We start from the raw sequence: 9733 nt of genomic DNA on the forward strand, positions 1-9733 counted from the left end.
CCAAAGTGACTGCAACCATCTTACATTCCCACCAAAGTGAATGAGGGACTCAATTTTATTATGTACTTGTCAACACTTGTTATTATCTGACTTGTTTTTTCAGTACTGGGGATTGAACCCAGGGGTGCTCTACCACTGAGTTACATCCCCATCCCTTTTTATTCTTCGAGACAGGGTCTCACTAAGTTGCTGAGGCTGGTCTCAAACTTGCAATCCTACTGCCTTAGCCTCCTGAGTAGCTGGGAGTATACCACAGTACCCTATCTGACTTTCTATTATAGGCATCTTAGTGAGTATGTGTGGCATCTCATTGTGATTTTGATTTGCATTTCCTCCAATCACTCATGACTTGCTAATTTTTTCATGAGCTTATGACTATTTGTATTTCTTCTTTGGAGAAATGTCTATTCAAATCCATTTCCCCCCATTTAAATTGGATTATTCCTCTTTGTATAATTGAATTATAAGAGTGTATATATATGTGTGTGTGTGTATATGTATATAATATATATACTATAGAATATATACATTCTAATTTCAAATTGCTTATCAGATATATGATTTGCAAATTGTTTTCTCTTATTCTATGGTCTGTTCTATTTCTTGTGTCCTTTTTTATTTAATTTTTTTTAGTTGTTGATGGACACAATACCTTTATTTATTTTTATGTGATGCTGAGAATGGAACCCAGTGCCTCTCACATGCAAGACAAGCACTCTACCACTGAACTACAGCCCCAGCCCTTCTTGTGTCATTTGTAGCACAAAAGTTTTTAACTCTGTGTGTGTGTGTGTGTGTGTGTGTGTGTGTGTGTGTGTGTGTTGTACTAAGTATTGAACCCAAGGGCAACATACCACTGAGCTACTTCCCCCAGATCTTTTAATTTTATTTATTTATTTATTTTATTTATTTTATTTTTGGCACCAGGGATTGAACCCAGGGGTGCTTAATCACTGAGCCACATCCCCAGCCCTTTTTCTTTTTTATTTTGATACAGGGTCTCTCTAAGTTGCTTAGGGCCTCACTAAGTTGCTGAGGTTGACATGGAACTTGCGATCCTCCCGCTTCAGCCTCCCAAGTTGCTGGGATTACAGGAGTGCCACCATGCCTTGCAATTTTTACTTTTTATGAAGTCGAATTGATCTAGTTTTGCTTTTACTGATTGCATTTTTTGTGTCATTTCTTAAAATCCATTGCCAAATCTGAGGTAACGATGATTTACCCCTTAAATTTTCTTCTGAGAATGGTATTGTTTTAGTTCTTACATTTAGGTCTTTGATCCATTGTGTGTTAATTTTTGTATATGATGTGATATAAGGGACAAGACTTCACTCTTTTCATGTGACTATCCAGTTTTTCTGGCACCATTTGTAGAAAAGGCTATTCTTTCACAATTAAATTGTCTTGGCACCCTTACTGAAAATCAGTTGACCATAGAAACATGGATTTATTTCTGGACTCTCAATTCTATTCCATTGATCCTTATATTAATCCTTATGCCAGCACCAAATGGTCTTGATTACTGTTGATTTGTAGTAATTTTTGAAATCAGGAAGCGTGTCTTTTATTTTGTTCTTGCTTTTCAAAGATTGTTTTGTCTATTCTGAGTCTTCTACATCACCTTGTCAATTTCCATGAGGAATCCAACTGGGATTCTAACAGGGAGTGCCTTGAATCTGTAGGTCAATTTGGGGAGTATTGTTCCCCAACAATTTAAGTCTTCTAACCCATGAACACGGTTCTTTCCATTTATTTAGGTCATTAATTTCTTTCAAAAATGTTTTGTAGTTTTCAGTTTGTAAGTCTTATACTTCCTTGATTAAATTATTCTTAAATATTTTATTTTTTGATGATATTGTAAATGGAATTATTTTCTTAATGTCATTGTTAATATATAAATTAATTATATGAGATTGCTCATTGTTAATATATAAACACAACTGATTTTGTATTAACCTTATATGCTGTAAAGTTTTGCTGAATTTGCTTATTAGCTCTAATAGTTTTCTGTGAATTCTTTGAGACTTTGTGAATTCTTCATACAAAATTTTGTTATATGTGAATAGTCTTCATTTCCAATCTGGATTCAATTCATTTCCCTCCCTCCCTCCCTCCCTCCCTTCCTTCCTTCCTTCCTACCTTCCTTCCTTCCTTTCTCCCTTTCCTTGCCTTTGATTCCCTTCCCTTCCCTACCCTTTCTTTTCCCTTCCTTCCTTTTTTTCACATTTCTCTTGCCAATGACATTGAATAGAACAGGTGAGTATGGAAAAACTTGCTTTTGATCGTGAGGAGAAACCATTCAGTCTTTTACCAGGCACAATGTTACCTGTGTACTTTTTTATGGATGTCTTCATTACATTCAGGAAGCTTCTGCTATTCCTAGTTTGTTGAGTGTTTTTATTATTTAATCTTGAAAAGGATCTGGATTTCGTCAAATACTCTTCTGCATCTATTGAGTTATCATGTGGCTTTTCTGATATTTTTGTTTATTATTTTTATTTTATTATTATTATTAGGTACCGAGGATTGAACCCAGGCATGCTTAACCACTGAGCCACATCCCCAGTCCCTGTTATATTTTATTTAGAGACAGGATCTCACTAAGTTCCTTAGGGCCTCACTAAGTTGCTGAGGCTGATCTCGAACTTGAAATCCTCCTACCTCAGCCTCCTGAGTGACTGGAATTACAGACGTACGCCACTGTGCCTAGCCTAGTCTACAGTTTCCTTTTGATATAGTTGTCTAGTTGTAATATTAGGGTGATACTAGCCTCACAAAAATGATTTGGAAAATATTCTCTTCAATTTTTTTGCAAAGTATTGTGAAAACTGATGTTAATTCTTCTTTAAACGTTTGGTAGAATTAACCAAGGAAACTACCTTTTCTTTGTGAGAATTTTTTTATTGCTAATTTATTGTCTTTACTTGTTATAGGTCTATTTGGGTTGCATATTTCTTTGTGAGTCTGTTTCAGCAGTTTGTGTCTTCCTAGGAATCTATTTGTATTATTTATTAACTTACAACTGTTCATAACATTCCTTAATAATCATATCTTTTGTGTAAGATCAATAGTAATGTCCCCTCTTGTGATTCTAGTAATCTGACTCTTCTTTCTTTTTTTCTCTTGGTCAGTCTAGCTAAAGGCTTGTCCGTGTTGTTGATCTTTTTAAAGAACCAACTTTTGGTTTTACTGATTTTTTTCTATTGCTTTCTTTAACTCTCTGTTGTCTTGATTTCCACTCTAATCTTTAGTATTATGTGCATCCTTTTAAATGTACTAATACTTGATTTTTGGCCTAACGTATGGTTTATCACAGAGAGTGCTCTAATGTGCACTTGAGATTAATATTTTTCTGGTGTGGGGTAGTGTTTACAGATGTCTGTTAGATCTGTTTGGTTTATATTATTGATAAGTCTGCCATTTTCTTGTTGATTTTATGTCTCCTTATCTATCCATTTTTGAAAGTCATATGTTGAAGTCTCCCTTATGATTGTGTTTTTGTCTATTTCTCCCTTTAATTGTCACTTTGCTTCATGTCATGTAATGCACGGTTGTCAGGTATATTATAATTGTTGTCTTCCTGGTGAAGTGACCTTTTTATCATTATAGAATGTCTCCAATTTCTAGTAATATTTTTTTGTCTTAAAGTTGATTTTATCTGATATTATAGCCACTCCAGCTTTCCTATGGTTGCTGTTTGAATCTTTTCCCTCCCTTTTAATTTCAGTCTATTTTTTTCTTCTGTACCTGGGAATTATCCCAGGGGTACTCTACCACTACCTCAGCCTCCTAAGTCACTGGGTTACAGGCATGCATCACGGTGACCAGCACAATTTAATTGTACTTTCAAATTTGAAATGTGTTCCAAAAGTATACATTGCATATTGTATTTTAAAAATATTTTTAAGTTGTAGATGGACACAATATCTTCATTTTATTTATTTATTTATATGTGGTGCTGAGGATGGAACCCAGTGCCTCACACATGCTAGGCAAGTCTCTACCACTGAGCCCCAGCCCCAGCCCTATATTGTATTTTTAAAATCCATCCTTGCAACCTCTGCCTTTTGGATGGATTATTTAGTACATTCACATTCAGTGTCATTATTGATATAGTTGGATTTATGTCTGCCACTTTAATTTTTGTTTACTACACATATCTCATGTCTTTTTATTTCTGTTTTCCTCCTTTTCTTCTTTTTGGCATTAAAATAATTTTAAATATAGCATCTTAATATTTTTATGACCTTTATACCTTTTTAAGTTATTTTCTTAGTGCTTGTTCTAGGGCTTACCACATGTATCCTATCAGACTCACTTTCAGATTTATACTCACTTATTTCCAGTGAAGTACAGATACTCCTCCTATATAGACTAATATTTCTTATGATTATGGATACAAAAATTCTTTGTTATATGAATAATCATTCATCTTTTTTAAATTGTTAAATGAGAAAAAAACAGTCTAAAAAGGTAACATACTTTATAGTTCCAACCATATAACATTCTGGAACAGGTAAAACTATAGAGACATAAAAAGATCAGTGGTTGTCAGGAATTAGGAGGGAAGAAGGGCTGAATAGGTGGAGCATAGAGGATTTGCTGTGCAGTGAAACTATTCTGTATGATTCTATAATGTTGTATACATGTCATTATACACTTTTAAAAAATCCTTAGAATGTACACCAAAGAGAGAAACCTAATGTAAACTGTTGACTTTGGATGATAGTGACGTGTCAATGTAGGTCATCAATTGTAATAAATCTACCACTCTAATGGAGGATATTGATAGAGATGGAGAGGAACAGGGAGTATATGAGAATTATCTGTACTTCCTACTCAATTCTTCTGTGAACCTAAAACTGATGTAAATAAAGTCTATTAAAATTTTTGTCACAGGACTGGGGATATGCTCAGTGGTAGAGTGCTTGCCTAGCATATGTGAAACTCTGTTTGATCACTAACACTGCAAAAAAAAGTTATGAGACAGTTATGGTGGCACATGCCTGTAATTATAGCTTCTCAGGAGGCTGAGGCAGGAGGATGGTAAGTTCAAAACCTGCCTGAGCAACTTAGTGAGACCCTGTCTCAAAACTAAATATAAAAAAAGGCTGGGAATTGGGCTCGGATTGTAGCTCAGTGGTAGAGCACTTGCCTAGCACGTATGAGGCACTAGGTTTGATCCTCAGCACCACATAAAAATAAATAAAATAAAGGTATCATGTCCATCTACAACTAAAAAAATATTTTAAAAAAGGTTTGTAATGTAGCTCAGTGATAGAGTGCCCTAGCATATACAAGAGCCTGGGTTCAATCCCTAGTACCCCATAAAAATTGTTACATAAATTTCACAATTTTTTGAAAGGGAGACATGTCTGGAGATAAGTGATTGTAGTTATAGTGCTCTAAATTTTTTTTAAGTAGATGTGTCAATATGTTAACTTTAGACTTAGTTAAATATATTGGACTGTCAAAGTCCAAATTCTGTTTTTACCAACACACTATCCTTCTTCTCTAGAATCAAGTTAGGAATTATTTACTTTCCAAAGTCTCTTAAGTTCAGTTCTGGCAAGTGAACAGCCAGATTCAGTGCCTGGGGTAATTTTTACAGTTGTTATAGTTTTCTTCCTCTTCCATACTTGTGAGGGTATCCTTATTGCCACATTTGAAAGTTCCTGACAATCTTGCTCTCTCCAAACAATTGATTTCTCCCCTTGATCCCCAAGTTACAATAGTTGAAAGGTAACAACCTCTTCTTCCACTCTTCCCCAGAAGTTAATCACCCTCTGCTCCTTTCCCCAGGGAGGAACAGTGGCAGAAACTTTGCCATTATACTTGGAAAGGTTCCTGACTCATGATCAAGGGGATTAGACTAAGAAAGAAGACAAGCTAATGATTAAAGTGAGAGTTGGAGATAATGTTTCCTTGCTTCTATTCCTAGCAGTACTGTATTAGCATGTGATTGGTTCACATTAACACTTGACTTTCTATCTGTGAAACTAGGGAGACTGAATTGTTTCTGTTCATACCATCAGGGTGACTGACCAAAGGAGTCTGGGAATTTTTATAAATAAAATGACCATGAATCTTCTTGTAAACACCATGCCATTCCACAGCATCATTTCCTTTTTTTAGGTAGTTATTTTTTAAAATATTTTTTAGTCGTGGGTGGGCACCTTTATTTTTATTTATTTATTTTTATGTAGTGCCAAGGATTGAACCGAGTCCCTCACACGCAGTAGGTGAGTGCCCTAGGTAGTTATTTTTTAAAGAACAGATTGTTTGTACCATCGAACAGATGCAGGCTTTGCTGGAAATGGAAGGAATGGAAGTGAGTTATAAGAGAAGTGTAAGGCACAGGTCTTATCTTCAATTGGAGATAGGAAATACCCAAGAGGAAGAAGGATAAAAGCAAACCAGTGAAATACCCACTAGTTTGGAGTGTGTGATCTTTTCTTTATATCCAGAGGTTAGGCTGACCTTTGAGGAAGGGGAGGAAGTTTTGTGTAGCTAATTAGTGTTGAAAAATGAAGATACCATGCAGATTTTTTAAGAGTGAAGACCAACAGATTTGCTTTCAAACACCCTTGTGGGAGGCTATATTTTCTCTTGAAGAATAGCTCTGCTAATGCCAACTGTGATCTGTTCTTTCAAGTCTTCAGCAGATTTTAGAAGCCTTATTTTCCTGACCCTCCTTTCTATCACCAGTGTTGCTGCCTGTCTTGCAAAGTAATAGGACTCCACTCCTTGGACAGTGTTCTACATCCTAGCTGGTCCACAAGTTTAGATTGACCTTTCACCTAGTTTGAGCCCAGGAGTGAAGTTTGACTCCATCAAGGAAAAGTGGTGAGAGATATGATCCTATGCGGACACCGTCTTAACTCTCAGTAGGGCAGTGCAAATCAAATTAATAAAATGGGGATAGTTCTGTTTTCCAGATGTTATTCTTTCCTGGTGACCAATAATTTTATGTGATTTATTTTTTACTTTCCATCTCCCCAACTAAAGGGCAAACTCCATGAGAGTGGTGATCATGTCTTTTTTATTCTCTTCCATATCCTCATCTTCTGCCCTGGTATTTGACATCATAAGTGTTATATAACTATTGGCTAAAGGAACTAATAGGTTAACTAATTAATTGAGACTTAAATCCTGACAGGATATGGATGGCAACTAACAGATGAGTAAGTAAAGGTTGTGTGGAATAAACTTAGGTCCTTGTTGGGAGCCAGGAACTGATGATAGGAACTGAACAAGAGATGTGATCTTCTAGTAATAGTGGTGAAAAAGGGAGAATGGGAATGAAATTCACATTTGTTGAGTATTTGCTAAGTGCCTGTACTTTAACAGGTATAAATTCATTTAATCTTCACAATTCCAGAAGTATGTACTATTATGGTATATGTTTTACAGATGAAGAAATAGAGATGAAAAGAGGTTAGATAATTTGCTAATGATTACTATTGTGTGATAAGCTCCCATGGGTCTCTCATGTTTCTGCACAACTTATGAGCAGAGACAATGACTGACATTTTTTCCTGACTCCTTTCGCAGGATATGTGTATAGTGAATAGCTTTGAAAGATAGAGTGTCTCCTTCTATCTCCCCAAAATCAGGCATACTTACTGCCCATCGCAATGGATTGCAATTTATTAAATTCACTGTTGCTCCTCCGTAACACAACCCAGAGCAGGTGCAGATGCTGCCTGACCCTCTTTTAGTATCGTCTACAGGACTTATGAGCAAGAGATACTGATATAAGATGATGCTTATATTCTGGCTAATATTATTGCTTTGAGAAATAAAGTCTCTTATCTCTGACCTAGGGGTCTTTATCTTATGTCTTCTGCCAGCATTCATGAAAATGTGTCAGGTTAACTTGTTAACTTGCAGGTAAGATAAAATCTCAGTATCTTCTCCCAGCCTAATAGCCACATAGGTGAAAAGCATCAGAATACAGAATTGCACCCATGTCTCTTTCACTCTGGAACTCACACTCTTTCCCCAGGATGGTGTTGCTTCTTGAGCTGTACTCAGATAGTTGCTACATCATATGACATCATTCCTCCCTGCTCTTCTTCCATACCCATCTGACATTAGACCTGAACTCATTTTTCAAGTTTGATAGGTATCTGTCCCATTAGGAAAAAAGAGAAGAGATTTAAAGTATCTGATTTTCTTCTTTCTGTCTCCTAAGTTAATGGTAGTGCTTTATCTATGGACCCATTTTCTTAGTCATGCTATTTTCTCAGGACTATGGTTCTTGCAATAGTCAGGATTTTACCAGGCAGATGCATATTAATGGAAGGAATTCCCAGAGGACACAATTGGAATACCTTAGACACTTCATAAATAACCAGTTAGTTTTAGCTTTTGGGGGGCTGTTTGCCAGACTCTACATTAACAGACACTAGCCTCCTATATATTCCTGCTGAACCACCTGAGTGTAATAGGTAGTCCTGGTGGTGTACGTGATGGGATCCCAAGATCACATTTTCCACATATTTCTAAACCCCAAATTAACTGTATAAGCAGTTTCGGTAGAGGTTTTTAATCTTGGGAGGCCCAAATATCCCTTTTGTTTATTTAGGTCTTTTGCTCTCATTGTCTGCAAACTTCTTTTATCCCCAACAACATTGGGGTAATAGACAATCTTTCTCATTGTTTACTAAATCTAGAAAAACAGCTGCCAGCTTGGGGTTGGAGAGAGGAGGAACAGGAAACCATGGAGGAATGAGGCCATTCTCACTTATCATGTCCCCAGAAGATGACTGTACTAGAAGGCCCGATGATTTGTCTAGCACTTTTACCAAAATGATTGCATGCCATCCTCACAAGAACCCTTCAAGGACACTGAGGTCCAAAGAGACTAAGTAACTCATCCAATATCACACTGTGAATTTGTAGCAGCTTTTGGGTTATAATTCCTTTCCCTACTATGGATATTGAGTAAGTTCAGAGGACAGATTCAAGGAGGTAGAAGCATACAACATTAGGATGAAGATTCATTTATTCTGACAGATTCTGGTCATTCTACCCAGAAGACAGAAACTCAGGAGGCAAAGAACAGGGTAAAGTCAATTCCAAGCCTTGCTTCCTTCCATAAAAGGAGGGTAAGATTATTCAGGTGGCTTACAGATTGGCATACGGCAAAGACATGGGACTGTGGACCTCTCCAAAACCCTGCTATCTCTTCCTCAGACCCCTCCAGCAGCTGTTGCTCTTATCTGAACAAAGAATGGTTGTTTCTTCATTTCTGGGCATAGATTTACTAAACCGAGCTCTACTTAGGTTGGAATCAGAGTGGTGGAAAGAAAACATCTCAGAAAAGGACTGCATGAGTTGAGGTTTCCACTAACTTAAACCAAACAAAGAGGACTGGAGATAGGAAAGTGTGGCACGTGGGACACAGGCATCTTCAAGCTAAGAAGGGTCTTGAGAAAGTGGGTTCACTGCTCCTTTTTTCAAATTGTGGTCTGCTTGAAGATGCAAGAGAGAATAAAATAATTAGCTTAACTTTGGCCTGCCAGCTCCTCAGGGGGATAGCAACATTCCCTATAGATCACTTTTTTGTCACGTAAGCATTAGGAGTTCTTTAAGAACTGGGAACCTTATAGAGGGTACATTAATTTAATCCTTTTATCATAGATAATAAAGATTCACTTCGAATACTACAGGAAAAGTAAAATTATAGGGAGGATACACCTGGTCTGGGAAACCAGTAGGTTCCAAA

The sequence above is a fragment of the Sciurus carolinensis genome, chromosome X (assembly GCF_902686445.1).
Source record: "Sciurus carolinensis chromosome X, mSciCar1.2, whole genome shotgun sequence".
Taxonomy (NCBI): domain Eukaryota; kingdom Metazoa; phylum Chordata; class Mammalia; order Rodentia; family Sciuridae; genus Sciurus; species Sciurus carolinensis.